This window comes from Pseudophryne corroboree, unplaced genomic scaffold (genome assembly GCF_028390025.1).
Source record: "Pseudophryne corroboree isolate aPseCor3 unplaced genomic scaffold, aPseCor3.hap2 scaffold_1395, whole genome shotgun sequence".
NCBI classification, from domain to species: Eukaryota; Metazoa; Chordata; class Amphibia; order Anura; family Myobatrachidae; genus Pseudophryne; species Pseudophryne corroboree.
This window is the reverse complement of record NW_026968021.1, coordinates 63,573-83,264: the sequence shown is the minus strand read 5'-3', so window position 1 is coordinate 83,264 and position 19,692 is coordinate 63,573. Positions and strand designations below refer to the sequence as shown.

Genomic DNA, 19,692 nt, shown 5'->3' with positions numbered 1-19,692 from the left:
CAGGTTCAGGAATGTTTGGTGGTGCTCCAGTCTTCGGCATGCGGTGGCTGAAGGCAGAAAGTGGCCCGCAATTCTTCGGGCCACCGACAGCATCTCTTGCACGCCCCTGTCGTTTTTTAAATAATTCTGCACCACCAAGTTCAATGTATGTGCAAAACATGGGACGTGCTGGAATTTGCCCAGATGTAATGCACGCACAATATTGGTGGCGTTGTCCGATGTCACAAATCCCCAGGAGAGTTCAATTGGGGTAAGCCATTCTGCGATGATGTTCCTCAGTTTCCGTAAGAGGTTGTCAGCTGTGTGCCTCTTATGGAAAGCGGTGATACAAAGCGTAGCCTGCCTAGGAACGAGTTGGCAATTGCGAGATGCTGCTACTGGTGCCGCCGCTGCTGTTCTTGCTGCGGGAGGCAATACATCTACCCAGTGGGCTGTCACAGTCATATAGTCCTGAGTCTGCCCTGCTCCACTTAACCACAGACAAGTGGACATTGGGTACAACTGCATTTTTTAGGACACTGGTGACTCTTTTTCTGAGGTCTGTGTACATTTTCGGTATCGCCTGCCTAGAGAAATGGAACCTAGAGGGTATTTGGTACCGGGGACACAGTACCTCAATCAAGTCTCTAGTTGCCTATAAATTAACGATGGATACCGGAACCACGTTTCTCACCACCCAGACCTGAGTTATCCGCTTTGCAGCAGGATGACTGCTGTGATATTTCATCTTCCTCGCAAAGGACTGTTGGACAGTCAATTGCTTACTGGAAGAAGTACAAGTGGTCTTCCGACTTCCCCTCTGGGATGACGATCGACTCCCAGCAGCAACAACAGCAGCGCCAGCAGCAGTAGGCGTTACACTCAAGGATGCATCGGAGGAATCCCAGGCAGGAGAGGACTCGTCAGACTTGCCAGTGACATGGCCTGCAGGACTATTGGCTCTCCTGTCTAAGGAGGAAATTGACACTGAGGGAGTTGGTGGTGTGGTTTGCAGGAGCTTGGTTACAAGAGGAAGGGATTTAGTGGTTAGTGGACTGCTTCCGCTGTCATCCAAAGTTTTTGAACTTGTCACTGACTTATGATGAATGCGCTGCAGGTGACGTATAAGGGAGGATGTTCCGAGGTGGTTAACATCCTTATCCCTACTTATTACAGCTTGACAAAGGCAACACACGGCTTGACACCTGTTGTCCGCATTTGTGTACAGCATGCATACCTTCATGTCCCCATTTATCCACCTCATCAGGCGTAACTCAGATTTGCGGTACAGGACTGTCATTGCCAATTTCAGACGTTGCTGTTTGGTCTCTCCATGGCACTGAGAATTTTCACCAAGGTAATGGCGGAAATGATGGTGCTCCTGTGCAAGCAAGGTGTCACAATTATCCCGTACTTGGGCGATCTCATAAAAGCGAGATCAAGAGAGCAGTTGCTGAACAGCGTATCACTTTCACTGAAAGTGTTACAGCAACACGGCTGGATTCTCAATATCCCGAAGTCGCAGTTGATTCCTACTACTCGTCTGTCTTTCTTGGGCATGATTCTGGACACAGACCAGAAGAGGGTTTATCTCCTGATAGAAAAGGCCCAGGAACTCATGACTCTTGTCAGGAACCTATTGAAACCAAAACTTGTGTCAGTGCATCACTGCACTCGAGTCCTGGGAAAGATGGTGGCATCATACGAGGCCATTCCATTCGGCAGGTTCCATGCAAGGACTTTCCAATGGGACCTACTGGACAAGTGGTCCGGGTCACATTTACAGATGCATTGGTTGATCACCCTGTCCCCCAGGGTCAGGGTATCACTCTTGTGGTGGCTGCAGAGTGCTCACCTTCTCGAGGGACGCAGATTCAGCATTCAGGGCTGGATCCTGGTGACCACAGACGCAAGCCTCCAAGGTTGGGGAGCAGTCACACAGGGAAGAAATTTCCAAGGTCTTTGGTCAAGTCAAGAGACTTGTCTTCACATCAACATCCTGGAACTAAGGGCCATATACAATGCCCTACGTCAAGCGGAGACCTTACTTTGCGACCAACCGGTTCTGATCCAGTCAGACAACGTCACCGCAGTGGCTCATGTAAACCGCCAAGGCGGCACAAGAAGCAGAGTGGCGATGGCACAAGCCACCAGAATTCTTCGCTGGGTGGAGAATCACGCAAGCGCACTGTCAGCAGTGTTCATTCCGGGAGTGGACAACTGGGAAGCAGACATCCTCAGCAGACACGACCTACATCCGGGAGAGTGGGGATTTCATCAGGAAGTCTTTGCACAGATTACAAGTCGGTGGGAACTGCCACAGATAGACATGATGCCGTCCCGGCTCAACAAAAAGCTACAGAGGTATTGCGCAAGGTCAAGAGACCCTCAGGCAGTAGCTGTAGACGCCCTAGTGACACCGTGGGTGTTCCGGTCGGTCTATGTATTTCCTCCTCTTCCTCTCATACCCAAGGTGTTGAGGATAATAAGACAAAGAGGAGTGAGAACAATCCTCATTGTTCCAGATTGGCCACGGAGGACCTGGTATCCGGATCTGCAGGAAATGCTCACAGAAGATCTGTGGCCTCTCCCTCTAAGACAGGACCTGTTGCATCAGGGGCCCTGTCTGTTCCAAGACTTACCGCGGCTGCGTTTGACGGCATGGCGGTTGAATGCCGGATCCTAGCATTCCGGTTGAGGTCATCCCTACGCTGATAAAGGCTAGGAAGGATGTAACGTTAAAACATTACACCGTATATGGCGAAATTATGTTTCTTGGTGTGAGGCCAGGAATGCTCCTACGGAAGAATTCCATCTGGGCCGTTTCCTTCACTTCCTACAAACTGGAGTGAATTTGGGCCTAAAATTAGGCTCTATTAAGGTCCAGATTTCAGCCTTATCCATTTTCTTTCAAAAAGAATTGGCTTCTCTTCCAGAAAATCAGACTTTTGTAAAAGGAGTGCTGCATATTCAGCCTCCTTTTGTGCCTCCGGTGGCACCTTGGGACCTTAACGTGGTGTTAAGTTTTCTAAAATTACACTGGTTTGAACCACTTAAAACAGTGGAGTTAAAATATCTCACATGGAAGGTGGTCATGTTATTAGCCTTGGCTTCGGCTAGGCGAGTGTCGGAATTAGCGGCTTTGTCACATAAAAGCCCATATTTGGTATTCCATGTGGATAGAGCGGAATTGCAGACCCGTCCTCAATTCCTACCAAAAGTGGTCTCATCTTTTCATATGAACCAACCTATTGTGGTGCCTGTGGCTACGCGTGACTTGGAGGATTCCGAGTTACTTGATGTGGTTAGGGCTTTGAAAATTTACGTGGCCAGGACGGCTAGAGTCAGGAAAACTGAAGCGCTGTTTGTCCTGTATGCAACCAACAAGATTGGTGCCCCTGCTTCAAAGCAGGCTATTGCTCGCCGGATTTGTAACACGATTCAGCAAGCGCATTCTATGGCTGGATTGCAGTTACTGAAATCGGTCAAGGCCCATTCCACGAGGAAAGTGGGCTCTTCTTGGGCGGCTGCCCGAGGGGTCTCGGCACTACAGCTGTGTCAAGCTGCTACTTGGTCGGGTTCACACACCTTTGCAAAATACTATAAGTTTGATACCCTGGCTGAGGAGGAACTCATGTTTGCTCAATCGGTGCTGCAGAGTCATCCGCACTCTCCCGCCCGTTTTGGAGCATTGGTATAATCCCCATGGTCCTTACGGAGTCCCCAGCATTCTCTAGGACGTTAGAGAAAATAAGATTTTAAACCTACTGGTAAATCTTTTTCTCGTAGTCCGTAGAGGATGCTGGGCGCCCGTCCCAAGTGCGGACTACTTCTGCAATACTTGTATATAGTTATTGCTTCAATAAGGGTTATGTTATATTTGCATCGGTCCTGCACTGATGCTATGTTGTTTTTTCATACTGATAACTGGGTAGTTTATCACAAGTTATACGGTGTGATTGGTGTGGCTGGTATGAATCTTGCCCTGGATTAACAAAATCCTTTCCTCATACTGTCCGTCTCCTCTGGGCACAGTTTCTCTAACTGTGGCATAGAGGGAGGAGCCAGTGCACACCCAGAACTAAAGTCTTTCTTAAAGTGCCCATGTCTCCTGTGGAGCCCGTCTATCCCCATGGTCCTTACGGAGTCCCCAGCATCCTCTACGGACTACGAGAAAAAGATTTACCGGTAGGTTCAAAATCTTATTTTCTACTTTATTCTTTTCTATCCTAGTTTATTACGACCAACTCTCATCCAAGGAGTTTGATATTCTACTACCTGCATGCAATTTAAATTGCTTAAATTGTTTATATGGTTGATTTGTCCTTCACAATCCATAATCTGCAACTTGGATGTACTTGTGTCATTGAAAATCTTATAATAAAAATGTATATACAGATACTCAACCTGTATATTGAAAAAAAAAAAAGTTATAAGACATATGCATTCAATATTTGAAGAAACAAAATAAAATAAAGCTATCTATTGGGTTTCACAAACAAGCACATTGGAAGACTTGACTACTGTTAAAAGACATGCATTACATGGTATAGAGCCACAAACCACAATGTAGTAAAATAAAACCAAACTTACATGTGTATCAAACCTATGTGAGGCTTACATTGATAGTGCAAGATCAACACTCTATCAACTGTGCAAACTAGACTGCACATAAATGCCATAAAATTTATCTGAGATTTTAGTAAATCAGGCCCGTTGCTGTCCGGGTCACGCAGCCGTCACGGCCCGCCCCCATACGGTCCGGTCATGTCTGCGTTGTCCTGACTGTGCCCCCAAAATGGCGGCACAACGCCGCTGGCCCGACTCCTCCTGCCTAGTGACCGCCTCTGCCTGTCAATCAGGCAGAGGCGCTCACTGGGCAGAGATGCTGATCGCATCTCTGGCATGTGCCGGTGCACTGCGGCACCAGCACACACGCACTTCAGACCTGATCTCCTGTTGTGTGAATATGCACAGCAGGGATCAGGTCTGAATATACAGCTGTCAGTAAGGCAGGGATGTGCTGCTGCCAGTGAGGCAGGGATGTGCTGCTGGTAGTGAAGCAGTGATGTGCTGCTGTCAGCAAAGCAGTGCTGTGCTGCTGTCAGCGAGACAGGGATGTGCTGCTGTCAGCGAGGCAGGGATGTGCTGCTGTCAGCGAAGCAGGGATGTGCTGTTGTCAGCGAAGCAGGGATGTGCTGCTGTCAGCGAGGCAGGGATGTGCTGCTGTCAGCGAGGCAGGGATGTGCTGCTGTCAGCGAGGCAGGGATGTGCTGCTATAAGTGAGGTAGGGATGTGCTGCTGTCATTGAAGCAGGAATGTGCTGCTGCAGTGAGGCAGAGATATGCAGCCCACTATCTCCCTATCACCCCTGCCTGAGTCACACACTTTCCCTGTCACCCCTGCCTCAGTTACCCACTATCTCCCAGTCACCGCTGCCTCAGTCAACCACTATATCTGCGATCCCTGCCTCAGTCACCCACTATACCAGTCACCCCTGCTTTAGTCACCCACTGTCACCCTATCACCCCTGCTTCAGTCACCCACTATCCCTGTCAACCCTGCCTCAGTCACCCACTATCTCCCAGTCACCCCTGCCTCAGTCAGCCACTATCCCTGTCACCCCTGCCTCAGTCTCTTACTGTCCCTGTCACCCCTGCCACAGTCATCCACTATCTCCCTATCACCCCTGCCTTAGTCATTTATTATACCTGTCACCCACTTTCTTCCCATACTTACCCAACCCCTTCCTATCACCCCTCCCTCAGTAACCCACTATCTCCCTGTCACCCACTATCTCCCAGTCATCCCTGCCTCAGTCACCTACTGACACCAGTGCAGACATTTCTGCTGCGGCCTCTCCACTCTCCAGCGTGAACGTCCTGACGACTGAGGAAATCCGCTTCCTAGTTGAGGACTCCGGAAATGAACACTGCCGATATTGCTGTCAGATGACTTTCTACCCAACGGAGGATTTTTGATACTTCCAGCTTTGCCATGCAGTTTCGAGTGCCGCCTTGATGATTTGTGTACACTACCGTGGTGGCGTTGTCAGATTGTACTTGAACAGGCCTGTTCTGTACTAGAGGCAGGGCCAGTGTCAATTAATTGAACACTGCCTGCAATTCCAGAATGTATATCAGGAGGAGAGATTCCTCCCTGGTCCACTGACCCTGGAGAAAGTGTTGCTCCAACACCATGGCCCAGCCCAAAAGACTGGCATCCATTGTCAGGAGGACACAGTTGGAGATCCAGAAGGGATGGTCCCTGCTCAACTGTTGGACCTGTAGCCTCCAGCTCAGTGTCAGACGAACCTCCGGAGTCAAGGAGATCATTTGAGACATCATCCGATGAGGCAGGCCGTCCCACTTGGAGAGGATTAACCTCTGCAGAGGGCGGTAATGAAATTGAGCGTACTCTACCATATCGAAAGCCGACACCATGAGGTCTAGTACTTGCATCGCCATGTGTATCAACACTCTTGGGCGAGAGAGGACGATACTGTCCTGAATTTTCAGGACTTTCTCTGGAGACAGAAACAATTGTTGGCTGTGTGTGTCCAGCAGTGCCCCTAGGTGCACAATGTTCCGAGCAGGGACCAGCGAGGACTTTTTTCAGTTGATGAGCCACCCGTGGACTTTTAGGAATTGGACCGCCAGTTCCAGATAACTGTGGAGAACCTCTTGGGAGTTCACCAGGATCAGCAAGTCGTCCAGATTTGGCAGGATCCTGATTCTCTGATGGTGAAGGGTCGTCATCACGGCCATGACCTTGGTGAATATCCGAGGTGCCGTGGCCAAACCAGAAGGCAGGACTTGAAATCCAAAAACAAACCAGGCACAACACTGCTTAGCTTCCATCATCAGATGAGATTGGACCAGTGGCGTAACTACTGCCCCCGCAGTCCTCGCGGTGGCTTGGGGGCGAGGGGCTGCGGGGGCGCCACTGATTTACAGCAGACTGACATGCGGACGAGCGTCCGCATGTCAGTCTGCAGTCTCCTTCCCTCCGCCGCTTTTTGGAGGGACACGGAGGGCACACAGCGCGCCTCCCTGTGTCCCTCCTGCTGCATCATCTCCGGCGGCCGCGGGTCTAATAGGGGGAAGTGCCGTCCGTGAGCTCTAATTGGCTCACGAACCAGCACTTCCCCCTATTAGACCCGCGGCCGCCGGAGATGATGCAGCAGGAGGGACACAGGAGAGACGAGCTGTGCTCTCCGTGTCCCTCCAAAAAGCGACGGCGGGGGGGGGGGGTAAATATCTGGCACTGGGGGCATATATGGCACGGGGGGGGGGAGGGAGGAATATCTGGCACTGGGGCATTTCTGGCACTAGGGGGAATATCTGGCACTGGGGGCATATCTGGCACTGGGGGGGATATCTGGCACTGGGGCATATATGGCACTGGGGGGGAATATCTGGCACTGGGGGCATATATGGCACTGGGGGGGGTATCTGGCACTGGGGGCATATATGGCACGGGGGGCATATATGGCACTGGGGGGAATATCTGGCACTGGGGGCATATATGGCACTGGGGGGGAATATCTGGCACTGGGGGCATATGTGTACCTGGCACATGGGGGGGACGACTATATTTGGCACTGGGGCATGTAAGTACCTGGCACCGTGGGGGAATATCTGGCACTGGGGACATATGTGGCACTGGGAGCACAGCCCTAGCAACAAGGACTACCTCCTAGCAACGAGCATGACACCCAGTGCATGAAACATCTGGCAACGAGCATGACACCCAGTGCATGAAACACCTGGCAACGAGCATGACACCCAGTGCATGAAACCCCTGGCAACGAGCATGACACCCTGAGCATGAAAACCCCTGGCACCGTGCATGGAACCAAGAGCATGAAACCCCTGGCAACGAGCATGACACCCAGTGCATGAAACCCCTGACAACGAGCAGGTAATTGAAAAGTAATTAGAAGCCTTACTGTAGGACTTAATGTGTAATGGGCATTACGGTGTGTGGCATAATGTATCACGGACATTGCGGTGTGTGTCATAATGTGTCGCAGGCATTACGGTGTATGGTATACTATATCGCGGGCATTGTGATATGTGGTATAATGTCTCAGGGTCATTGCAGTGTGTGGCATAATGTATCACGGACATTGCGGTGTGTGTCATAATGTGTCAGGCATTACGGTGTGTGGTATACTATATCACGGGCATTGTGGTATGTGGTATAATGTCTCAGGGTCATTGCAGTGTGGCATAATACATAACGGGCATTGCGATGTGTGGCATAGGGTATAACGGGCAGGGCATTGCGGTATGTGTCACAGGCATTACGGTGTATGGTATACTATATCACGGGCATTGTGGTATAATGTCTCAAGGTCATTGCAGTGTGTGGCATAATGTGTCACAGGCATTGTATGTGCTATAATGTATTGGGCATTGCAGTGTGTGGCATAATGTATCACGGACATTGCGGTGTGTGTCATAATGTGTCACAGACATTGTATGTGCTATAATGTATCAGGGGCATTGCAGTGTGAAGCATAATGTATAACGGGCATTGCGATTCCTGTCATAATGTGTCACAGGCATTACGGTGTGTGGCATAATGTGTCACAGACATTACGGTGTGTGGCATAATGTGTCGGGGGCATTACAGTGTGTGCATATTGTGTCGTGCATTATTGTGTGCGGCATAATGTCTAAGGGCCATTGCAGTATGTGGCATAATGTATACTGGGCATTACTATAAGGAGGAAAAATGACAAATAATGTAAGGGGCATGAATCAGGATTATTTTTCTTTCCTGTGGTGGCAAACGTATGGGCGTGCAGGTTGCAAAACTGGGGTATAAGGTAGTCTTTTCCTGCAATGCCACGCCCCTTTATGCGAAACCACGCCCACTCCAACAAAACCACGCCCCTTTTTTGACGCGCGCGCCTTAGGCGCGCGCATATTTATCCCTTTCTTGCTCCCAATTATGGAGCATGAAGGGGGGGGGGGGGGGGGCGCCGAAGAATTTTTTGGCTTGGGGGAGAAAAATTTCTAGTTACGCCACTGGATTGGACATATCCAGTGTGATGCGGCTGTAGATGATTTTTGCTGTTTCTAACTTCTACATCAATGAATAAGTTTCAAAATAGAATGCATCAAGAGAACGGTGTTGGTAGTATAAAACTACCTACAGCACCTGGTATTCCCAGGTGGTCTCACATCCAAGAACAAACCAGGCCTAAGATCAGGTGATATTGGGCATATACAGTGTGGTGTGGCTGTAGATGAGCTTAGTGGTTTCTGTTAGAGTTCTACTTCTAACTACTCGTACATAAATGAATAAGCGGACGATTTATTAAACCTGGTGAAATGATAATTTGCATGGTGATAAAGTACCAGCCAATCAGCTCCTAATTGCCATGTCACAGGCTGGGTTTGAAAAATGACAGTTAGGAGCTGACTGGCTGGTACTTTATCACCTTGCACTTTATCAGTTCCCCAGGCTTAATAGATCTGCCCCAATGTTTCAAAATGGAATGCATCAAGAGAACGGTGTTGGTTTTGTAAAAATACACACAGCTCCTGGTATTTCCTGGTGGTCTCCCATCCAAGTACTAAAACCAGGACCAACACTGCTCAGCTTCCATGATCAGGAGAGATTGGGCAAATCCAGTGTGCTGTGGCTGTAGATGAGCTCGTGGTTTCTGTTAGAGCTCTTCTACTTCTAACTTCTGGTACATAAAAGAATATGTGTAAAAATTAAATGTACAGTACCAAGAAAAGGGTGTTGGTAGTTTAAAAACACCTAAAGAATCTGATAATACATGGATGGGAGACTGCTTGGTAGTAACAAAGTCCAATACTGCTTTGCTTCAAAGATCAAATGAGATTGGGCATATCCAGTGTGGTGTGGCTTTAGATAAGCTTTGTGGTTTCTGTTAGAGCTCTTCTACTTCTAACTACTGGTACATTAATGAATATGTATAAGGTTGTAGTTTATCCAATATCCCTTTACTACCTTACCTCCCCCCCCCCCTCCCCTCCCCTCCCCTCCTTATAGCTTCCTTTGTTCTCTCCTCCTCGTATGTGCGTTATTTGTTTTCTCATACGTCCTAGAGGATGCTGGGATCACATTAAGAACCATGGGGTATAGACGGGATCCGCAGGAGACATGGGCACTTTAAGACTTTCAAAGGGTGTGAACTGTCTCCTCCCTCTATACCCCTCCTCCAGACTCCAGTTTTAGAATTGTGCCCAGTGAGACTGGATGCACTACAGGGGAGCTCTACTGAGTTTCTCTGAAAAGACTTATGTTAGTTTTTCTTATTTTCAGGGAGGCTGCTGGCAACAGTCTCCCTGCTTCGTGGAACTTAGGGGAGAGAAGTATGACCAACTTCTAGTGAGTTCAATGGCTCTGCTTCTGGCTGACAGGACACCATTAGCTCCTGAGGGTGCTGATCGCTGGGTACGCCTAGATGCCCACTCCCGTAGCCTGCCATCACCCCCTTACAGAGCCAGAAGTCAGAAGACAGGCGAGTAGCAGAAGAACAGAAGACTTCTTCTCCAGTGATGGCATTCTGAGGTACCACGCAGCGAGCGGAATGCTGTGCGCCATGCTTCCACACAAATACAGGCACTGCAGGGTGCAGGGCATGTGGGTGGGTGGGGGGGGGCACCCTGGGCAGCATAAATTCCTCACAAAAGGCTGGCAAAAGTGGACATTAGTGCCTGGGCACTGTCCTTACCCCGCCAGCGTAATTAATTATTTGTTTCTGAGCGGGACAGAAGCGTGCCATTACAGCGGCGGGGCTTCTTCCTCACCTCACCAGCACATCTATAGAGCGTTACAAGTCTATCACTATAGAGTTTATTATTTCCCAGACTGTGTACTTTTGGCGCTGGGTTGTGAGCTGAAAAATCCTCTCTGTCCCTCTGACAGATTTACTGTAGGTCTATCCCCCATAAGCCGATGTGTCTGTGGGTACTTGGTACATGTGTGTCAACATGTCGGTGGCTGAATGTTTTTCCCAAGAGGAAACTATATTAGGAATGCAGACATATGATGGTGGCCCTGTTGGCACCACCAATAACTGACTGGGTGAAAGTTTCAATAATATCAGAGTGAGGTTGGATAAATCTGTGTCCCAGACACAGACGTAGAGAATAGATGTGATGTTCATGGCTATGCTTCTTTTCCCTCAGGCCCGCAAAAATGTTACTACACACTGATACTGACTCGGATACTGATTCCTATGTCGACCATAATATTTCCTGATTAGATCCAATATTGGCAAGGAGCATTCAGTACATGATTGTGGATATTAAGGACATATTAACATCACTGAGGACCCTGCTGTTCCTGACAAAGGGGTCTATATGTATGTATATATAGATATATAATGAAAGCTGATGTAACGTTTCTCCATCTCTGTTTGAGAAAGTCTGGGCCAGCTCGACAAGATGGCTTCAAATCCCCAAAAGGTTTCCGATTGTTTATTCATTTCCTGCTGCGGACAGAATAAAGTGGGAGTCACCCCCTGTTCTGCACGGGGCCCTGTCACAAATCCAGCGGATCGTATGCAGGAAGCTACATTATTTCTAGTTATGTAACCACGGGTACATTACTTAGACCTGCCATTACATGCGCATGGGTGAGTAGTAGTATTCAAGAATTGGTCGAATACCTTGTCTTCCGATATAGATATCTTGGAGAGATGGGATAATCCTTACGTTGGATCATATCAAGGACACTGCAGCATACTTACGACTGCAAGGGATATAGGACTCTTGAGTTCACGGGCCAATTTCATGGCAGTCTCGGATAGGAGGGCATTGTGGATTCACCAAGGGAATGCTGATGCTGACTCCAAGAAGAAAGGGAGTCTCTTCCCTATGAAGGTGAAGCCTTGTTTGGTGACTGCCTAGTTAATTTGATCTCGGCAGCTCCCGCAGGTAAGTCAACCTTCTTGCCCTATGTTCCCTCTCAACGGATGAAGACGCATCATTGTCTAACGCAGTCATTTTGTCCCAATAGATATGCAAGAAGTTAAGATTCCCCTTTCTTTGCAGGTAGAGGAAGGAGAAGAGGGAAGAGGTCTGTAGCCTCTTCAAGATCGCAGGAGCAGAGATCGTCCTCTGCTTCTGCCAAATCCACTGCATGACGCTGGGGCTCTCTTGCAGGAGCCCACACCAGTGGGGGCACGTCTAAAACACTTCAGTCAGTTCTGGATTAATTTGGACCTGGACTCGTGGGTTTTACAAATAGTGTCACAAGGGTACAAACTGGGGTTTCAAGACGTTCCCCCTCACCGATTGTTCAAATCGGCCTTAGTCAGCAGGGAGAAGGTTTTTATTCAAGCCTCTTCGTGCTCCCGAAGCCGGACGGCTCAGTCAGACCAATCTTAAATCTGAAATCCCTCAATTTCTACCTAAAGAAATTCAATTTCAAGATGGAATCTCTCAGGGTAGGGATCTCCAGTCCGGAGGAAGGAGATTTCATGGTTTTGGTAGACATAAGGATGCCTAATTACATGTTCCCGTTTAGCCACTGCATCAAGCTACCTGAGGTTTGCAATTCAGGATTGTCATTACCAATTTCAGACGTTGCCGTTTGGTCTGTCCACGGCTCCGAGGATTTTCACCAGGGTGATGGTGGAAATGATGGTTCTCCTTCGCAAGCAAGGAGTCACAATTATGCCGTACTTGGATGATCTCCTGATAAAGGCGAGATCCAGGGACCAGTTGGTGCAAAACATCTACTCTCCCTGACAGTTCTTCAACAACATGGTTGGCTCCTAAACTTGCCAAAATCGCAGTTGGTCCCAATGACGCGGTTGTTGTTTTTGGGAGTCATACTGTTAGGCGCCGGGGTCCGCTTGATGGTCTGCGCGGCCCGGCGCCTAGCAACTAGAGACGCCGTGCACGTACAGCCGCCGGCTCCCTAGCAACGCTAGACGCCGGGCGCGCTGAGCCGCACGGACCCTAGCAACGGGGACGCCACTGGCGGACCGCGTTCCCCGTTGCTAGGCTTTAGGAAATTAAGATATTCACCTGCTCTCTGGCCGTGCAGCAAGGCAGCTGCACGGCATTTATTCTAATCAGCCTTTAGCAGCTGATTGGAGGACTCCTTGTTAAATACACTCCCAGGGCTTCTCACAGACGCCGGTAATAGCTTCCTGCATGCTGCCTTTGTTTGCTGAGAGTCTGTTTCCAGTCCTGCTGTATCCGGTCATTCCAGTCCGCAGAAGTCCGGTATTCGGGAGTTGTCATCTCATCCCAAGAGGTCGTTTGGTTCCCTGGAGTCCTGACTGATCACCGTTTTATATCCAGTGGTGTTCGTGAGTTGCGGCTCTGCCGTGTGTTGCGGCTCAGCCGCTTTACCTTTTATATTTTGTGTTTGGAGCATTTGCGGAGGGTTCCGCTTCCACAAGTCCTCTCTGGTACTTGGCGGTGCCGGGTAGGAGAATTGGACAAGTGGATATTTTGGTTGTCCTTTTTCCTGGCGGTTTCTCCGCACATATTATAGTTTTGAGTTTGCTTAGCCCCTGGCCTGGTTGTTTAGTTAGAGGGCCTCTTGTTATCACCCTGTCTCGGGTTTCCCTTTGTCTCTCATTAAGACCGGGGGGCATCGAAGTTGGGCAGACATAATCCGCCCTTCAAACGCGGCTGCCAAGGGCTCAAGAAACCATAGTCTCGCAGGGGATTTCTGACAACACGGGTAAGACAACAGAGTTAGGGCGCCAGGGGCTATTTTCCTGTCCTGCTCCCTTCCCCAGCATTCCGTTCCAGTGCTCCAGTCCTTGCCATAAGATCTTCTCTGACCAGAGTGCTGGAATCATAACATTATTACCGGCCATACCAAAACTTAAAATTAAACGGGGTTTAATTTTTTCTCATTCAGTTTTGTGAGAGTTTATCGGCCTCATGAATCCAACAGGTTTAGTGCCAAATCCTGGTCAGCTCTTAGTCAGCCAGATTCAAGAACTTACTCAGATGGTTCAGGATCTTTCTCTTCGGGTGAAGTCGCAGGAAGATCTTTTGCGAGCTTCCCCAAGGGTAGTCCCTGAACCAAAGATGCATTTGCCTGACCGTTTTTCTGGTGATAGAAAAGAGTTTTTTAATTTTAAAGAATCCTGTAAACTTTATTTTCGTTTAAGACCGACTTCCTCGGGTACTGAATCTCAGCGGGTCGGGTTTATTATTTCTTTGCTCCAGGGGGATCCTCAGACCTGGGCATTTGGTTTAAGAGCAGAGGATCCGGCATTGTTGTCAGTTGACGCTTTTTTTGAGTCTTTAGGGCTCTTGTATGATGACCCTGATAGAGAGGCGTCCGCTGAAAGTCAGTTGCGCGCTCTCAGACAGGGTAGAAATCCTGCAGAGGTTTATTGTACGGAGTTTCGCCGTTGGTCGAACGACTGTGGCTGGAATGACCCAGCCCTGCGCAGTCAGTTTCGCCTCGGCTTATCAGAGTCTATAAAAGACAGTCTCCTTCAGTACCCCGCTCCTGAGACTCTCGATAAACTCATGGAGCTTTCTATTAAGATTGATCGTCGTCTCAGAGAGCGGAGGGCTGAAAAAGGAGCACCTGTAAGGTCAAGTCCGTGTGTAAATTCCATTCCTGAAGACGTAGAGGAGACCATGCAGATGGGTCTCTCCCGGCTGTCTCCTGAAGAAAGAGCCAGAAGGCAAAATTCTGGTCTTTGTCTGTACTGTGGGGGTAAGGGACATTTTGCTCGTAATTGTCCGAACAAGTCGGGAAACGCTTTGACCAGGTGAATTGTGAGGGGGTTCACCTAGGTCTGCAGCTTATCTCCTCGAATAACTCCCTTTTAGTCCCAGTTAAAGTTTCCTTTGGCAGCCTCAGTTCTTCGGTGTCGGCTTTTGTTGACAGTGGAGCTGCAGGAAACTTTATGGATTTAACTTGGGCTAAGGCCTTAGGCATTCCTCAGTTACCTTTGGGTAGGTGTGTCACCATGCATGGCTTAGATGGGAGTCCGCTGTCTAATGGGATTATTTCTCTCCGTACACCCCCTGCACTACTTACAGTAGGAGCTCTACATTCCGAGAAAATCGAGTTCTTTCTTACATATTGCCCAGCAGTTCCAGTTGTTCTGGGTCACCCTTGGCTGGCCTTTCATAATCCCACCATTGATTGGCGGTCGGGGGAGATTTCACATTGGGGTACTTTTTGTGATAAGGAATGTATCACGTTTCCAGTCAGAGTAGCAGCTATCATTCCAGAACTCATTCCGGTGGAATACCAGGAGTTTGCTGATGTTTTCTCCAAAGGCAATGCGGACATTCTGCCTCCCCATCGGCCTTATGATTGTGCTATTGAGTTAATTCCTGGTGCCGCATTGCCAAAGGGAAGATTATATGCATTATCCGGGCCAGAAACTGCGGCTATGAATGATTATGTAAAGGAGAGCCTTGAGAAAGGATTTATTAGACCATCAAAATCTCCTTTAAGTGCAGGCTTCTTCTTTGTGGAGAAAAAGGATGGCTCGCTTAGACCTTGCATTGATTTTAGAGCCCTGAATAAGATCTCAGTTAAAAACACCTATCCTTTGCCGTTGATTTCTGTACTCTTTGATCAGTTACGTTCTGCTGTGATTTTTTCTAAAATTGACCTTAGAGGAGCGTACAACCTCATCCGAATTAAATCTGGAGATGAGTGGAAAACGGCCTTCAGTACTCAGTCGGGTCACTACGAATACCTGGTGATGCCGTTCGGCCTGTCCAATGCTCCGGCAGTTTTTCAAGACCTCATTAACGATGTGCTCCGTGACTTCCTAGGGAAATTCGTGGTCGTTTACTTAGACGACATCCTGATTTTTTCTAAATCAATGGAACAACATGTTACCCAGGTGCGTCTGGTTCTTCAAAAGTTATGTGAGAATCATTTATATGCCAAGCTGGAGAAGTGTGAGTTTCATGTCACGGAAGTATCTTTTTTAGGGTACATAATTTCCCCTCAGGGATTTTCCATGGAACCAAAGAAACTCCAGGCCATCCTTAGTTGGGCGCAACCCACCAATTTAAAAGCAATTAAGCGTTTTTTAGGGTTTGCGAATTATTATAGGAGGTTCATTCATTCTTTTTCTGACCTGGTTGCTCCCATTGTAGCTCTGACAAAGAAAGGAGCGGATCCTACCAACTGGTCGCATGAAGCTGAGTTGTCCTTCCGGGCCTTGAAACAAGCCTTTGTCTCGGCTCCAGTCCTCAGACATCCTAATCCGGAATTGCCCTTTGTGGTGGAGGTTGATGCCTTGGAGGTTGGAGTGGGGGCTATCCTTTCTCAAAAGGATCCGGAGTCTCTGGAGTTACATCCTTGTGCCTTTATGTCCAGGAAATTCTCCTCCGCTGAATCCAACTATGACGTTGGTAATCGGGAGTTACTGGCGGTAAAATGGGCTTTCGAGGAGTGGAGGCATTGGCTGGAGGGAGCAAAACATACTATTTCGGTATTGACTGACCATAAGAACCTGCAATACATTGAATCGGCTAAGCGGCTTAATGCCCGGCAGGCACGTTGGGCATTATTTTTTACGCGTTTCAAATTTATAATCACTTTCAGGCCTGGTTCCAAGAATACTAAGGCTGATGCCCTGTCACATAGCTTTCTTCCGGTTCACAATAACAATCCTGTTACCCCCATACTTCCATCTTCGGTCATCTGGGCGGGCCTCACACAAGATTTATTTACCCAGTTAAAACAGCTTCAACACCAAGCTCCTAGAATTACTCCTGCTGGTCGTCTTTACGTCCCTGAGTTTTTGAGAGTTACTGTTTTAACGGAATTCCATGATAACAAAGTTTCAGGGCATCCAGGAGTCTCTAAGACATTGGAGTTAGTCTCTCGCTCAGTATGGTGGCCTGGTCTTTCTAAAGACGTCAAGGAATTTGTTTATTCATGTCAGGTTTGTGCACAGCATAAGGTTCCCCGTTCCTTGCCCATCGGGCAACTTATGCCCTTAAATGTTCCTCTCAGGCCATGGTCTCATATTTCTATGGATTTTGTGGTTGACCTTCCCCTTTCAGCCGGATTCCGAGTCATATGGGTGGTAGTGGACCGTTTTAGTAAAATGGCTCATTTTATTGCTCTTCCCCGATTGCCTTCTGCCCAAGGGTTGGCAGTTTTGTTTCTCCGCCATGTATTCAGGCTTCATGGGTTGCCTACTGATATTGTTTCTGATCGGGGTCCACAATTCATCGCACAATTCTGGAAATGTTTTTGTGCCTCATTGAAGATGAAATTGTCGTTAACATCCGGTTACCACCCACAATCCAACGGGCAAACCGAACGAGTTAACCAATCATTGAAACAATATTTGCACTTGTATTCAGCCAAACTCCAGAATGATTGGTCCGAGTTTCTTCCGTTGGCTGAATTTGCTTACAATAATTCTTGTCATTCCTCCACTAAAGAGTCTCCATTCTTTTCAGTTTTTGGTTTTCACCCCAGAGCTAATTCTTTTTTTCATCATTCCTCAGTCTCCTCGCTTACCTTAACCTCCCATCTCAGAGCCATTTGGAAAAAGGTGCACCTTGCTCTCAGAAAAGCGGCCTTTCGAGAGAAGAAATTTTCTGACAGGCTCCGACGTCCTTGCACTTTTAAGGTGGGAGATAGGGTGTGGTTGTCGACTCGCAACATCAGGCTTCGACAATCCTCAGCTAGACTGGGACCCAAATTTATTGGGCCATTTCTTATTATTAAAAGAGTCAACCCAGTTGCCTTTCGGTTACGTTTACCAAGATCTCTCCGGATTGGAAATACGTTTCATTGTTCCCTGTTGAAACAATACGTTTCTTCCAGTAGATTTCCTCGGAAGATCTCTCAGGGTAGATCTCCAGTAGATGTACAGGGACAACAGGAGTTCTTGGTAGAGAAGGTTCTCGATTCCAAATTGTCCCGGGATCGGCTGTATTTTCTGGTTCACTGGAAAGGCTATGGTCCGGAGGAAAGGTCTTGGGTCCTGGATAAGGATCTTCATGCCCCGAGGCTCAAGAGGGCATTTTTTCGGGAATTTCCTCAGAAACCTGGCTTTAGGGGTTCCTTGACCCCTCCTCAAGGGGGGGGTACTGTTTGGCGCCGGGGTCCGCTTGATGGTCTGCGCGGCCCGGCGCCTAGCAACTAGAGATGCCGTGCACGTACAGCCGCCGGCTCCCTAGCAACGCTAGACGCCGGGCGCGCTGAGCCGCACGGACCCTAGCAACGGGGACGCCACTGGCGGACCGCATTCCCCGTTGCTAGGCTTTAGGAAATTAAGATATTCACCTGCTCTCTGGCCGTGCAGCAAGGCAGCTGCACGGCATTTATTCTAATCAGCCATTAGCATTAGAGACCTGAGACAAAGAGATCTGAATTATATGAGAGCCGACCAGAGGAAACACAAATTATGCAGTCAAGTGTCCCACATTTGGGGAAATCGCAGATGCAGCACACCCAGAGTGCAATGGGTGAGCCTTGCCCTGGGAGAAGCACCTTCCTGATCATACCTGGCAGGTAAGTAGGAGTTGGGCAAGAGCTGAGGAGGGTCGCTGCTCGGGCACCCCCCTGTCAAGTGAAGGAGATCCAACTGAGGCAGCACAAGAGAACTCTCGAAAGAAGAACAAGGCTAGAGGAAGATCTGAGACACAGAAATCTGGCTTTTACCAGAGCTGACCAGAGGAAAGCACAAACACAGTCCCCCACTACCACAAATAATGCAGTCGAGTTTCCCACATTTGGGGAAATCACAGGGGTCAGCATACCCAGAATGCAATGAATGAACCTCACCCTGGGAGAACAATCTTCATGACCATGGTATCTCCTATGCAAAATAAGTATGATTTGGGATAGGGCTGGGGAGGGCCGCTGCTCAGGCACATCTCTGTCAAGTAAAGGAGATTCAACTGAGGCAGCACAACCTAACCGTGGTTTTTTTTTCATTCTTTATACCGTCATAGTGTCATACTAGTTGTTACGAGTATACTACTATCTCTTTATCAACCAGTGTACAGTGCGGTAGTTCACGGCTGTGGCTACCTCTGTGTCGGCAGTCGGCAGGCAGTCCGTCCATCCATAATTGTATTATAATATATACCACCTAACCGTGGTTTTTTTTTCATTCTTTATACCGTCATAGTCAGTCATACTAGTTGTTACGAGTATACTACTATCTCTTTATCAACCAGTGTACAGTGCGGTAGTTCACGGCTGTGGCTACCTCTGTGTCGGAACTCGGCAGGCAGTCCGTCCATCCATAATTGTATTACAATATATACCACCTAACCGTGGTTTTTTTTTCATTCTTTATACCGTCATAGTCAGTCATACTAGTTGTTACGAGTATACTACTATCTCTTTATCAACCAGTGTACAGTGCGGTAGTTCACGGCTGTGGCTACCTCTGTGTCGGAACTCGGCAGGCAGTCCGTCCATCCATAATTGTATTACAATATATACCACCTAACCGTGGTTTTTTTTTCATTCTTTATACCGTCATAGTCAGTCATACTAGTTGTTACGAGTATACTACTATCTCTTTATCAACCAGTGTACAGTGCGGTAGTTCACGGCTGTGGCTACCTCTGTGTCGGAACTCGGCAGGCAGTCCGTCCATCCATAATTGTATTATTATAATATATACCACCTAACCGTGGTTTTTTTTTCATTCTTTATACCGTCATAGTGTCATACTAGTTGTTACGAGTATACTACTATCTCTTTATCAACCAGTGTACAGTGCGGTAGTTC

General features: G+C 48.3%; 1 non-coding gene and 1 pseudogene across 1 annotated transcript; both read right to left on the bottom strand.

The window, feature by feature from the left end:
- Nucleotides 1-18,312: 18,312 nt before the first annotated feature.
- Nucleotides 18,313-18,467, bottom strand: LOC134995534 (U1 spliceosomal RNA; annotated as a pseudogene).
- Nucleotides 18,468-18,619: 152 nt separating this feature from the next.
- Nucleotides 18,620-18,783, bottom strand: LOC134995533 (U1 spliceosomal RNA). The gene has a single exon (XR_010198288.1). It is a non-coding gene; the product is annotated as a U1 spliceosomal RNA (small nuclear RNA).
- Nucleotides 18,784-19,692: the final 909 nt, after the last annotated feature.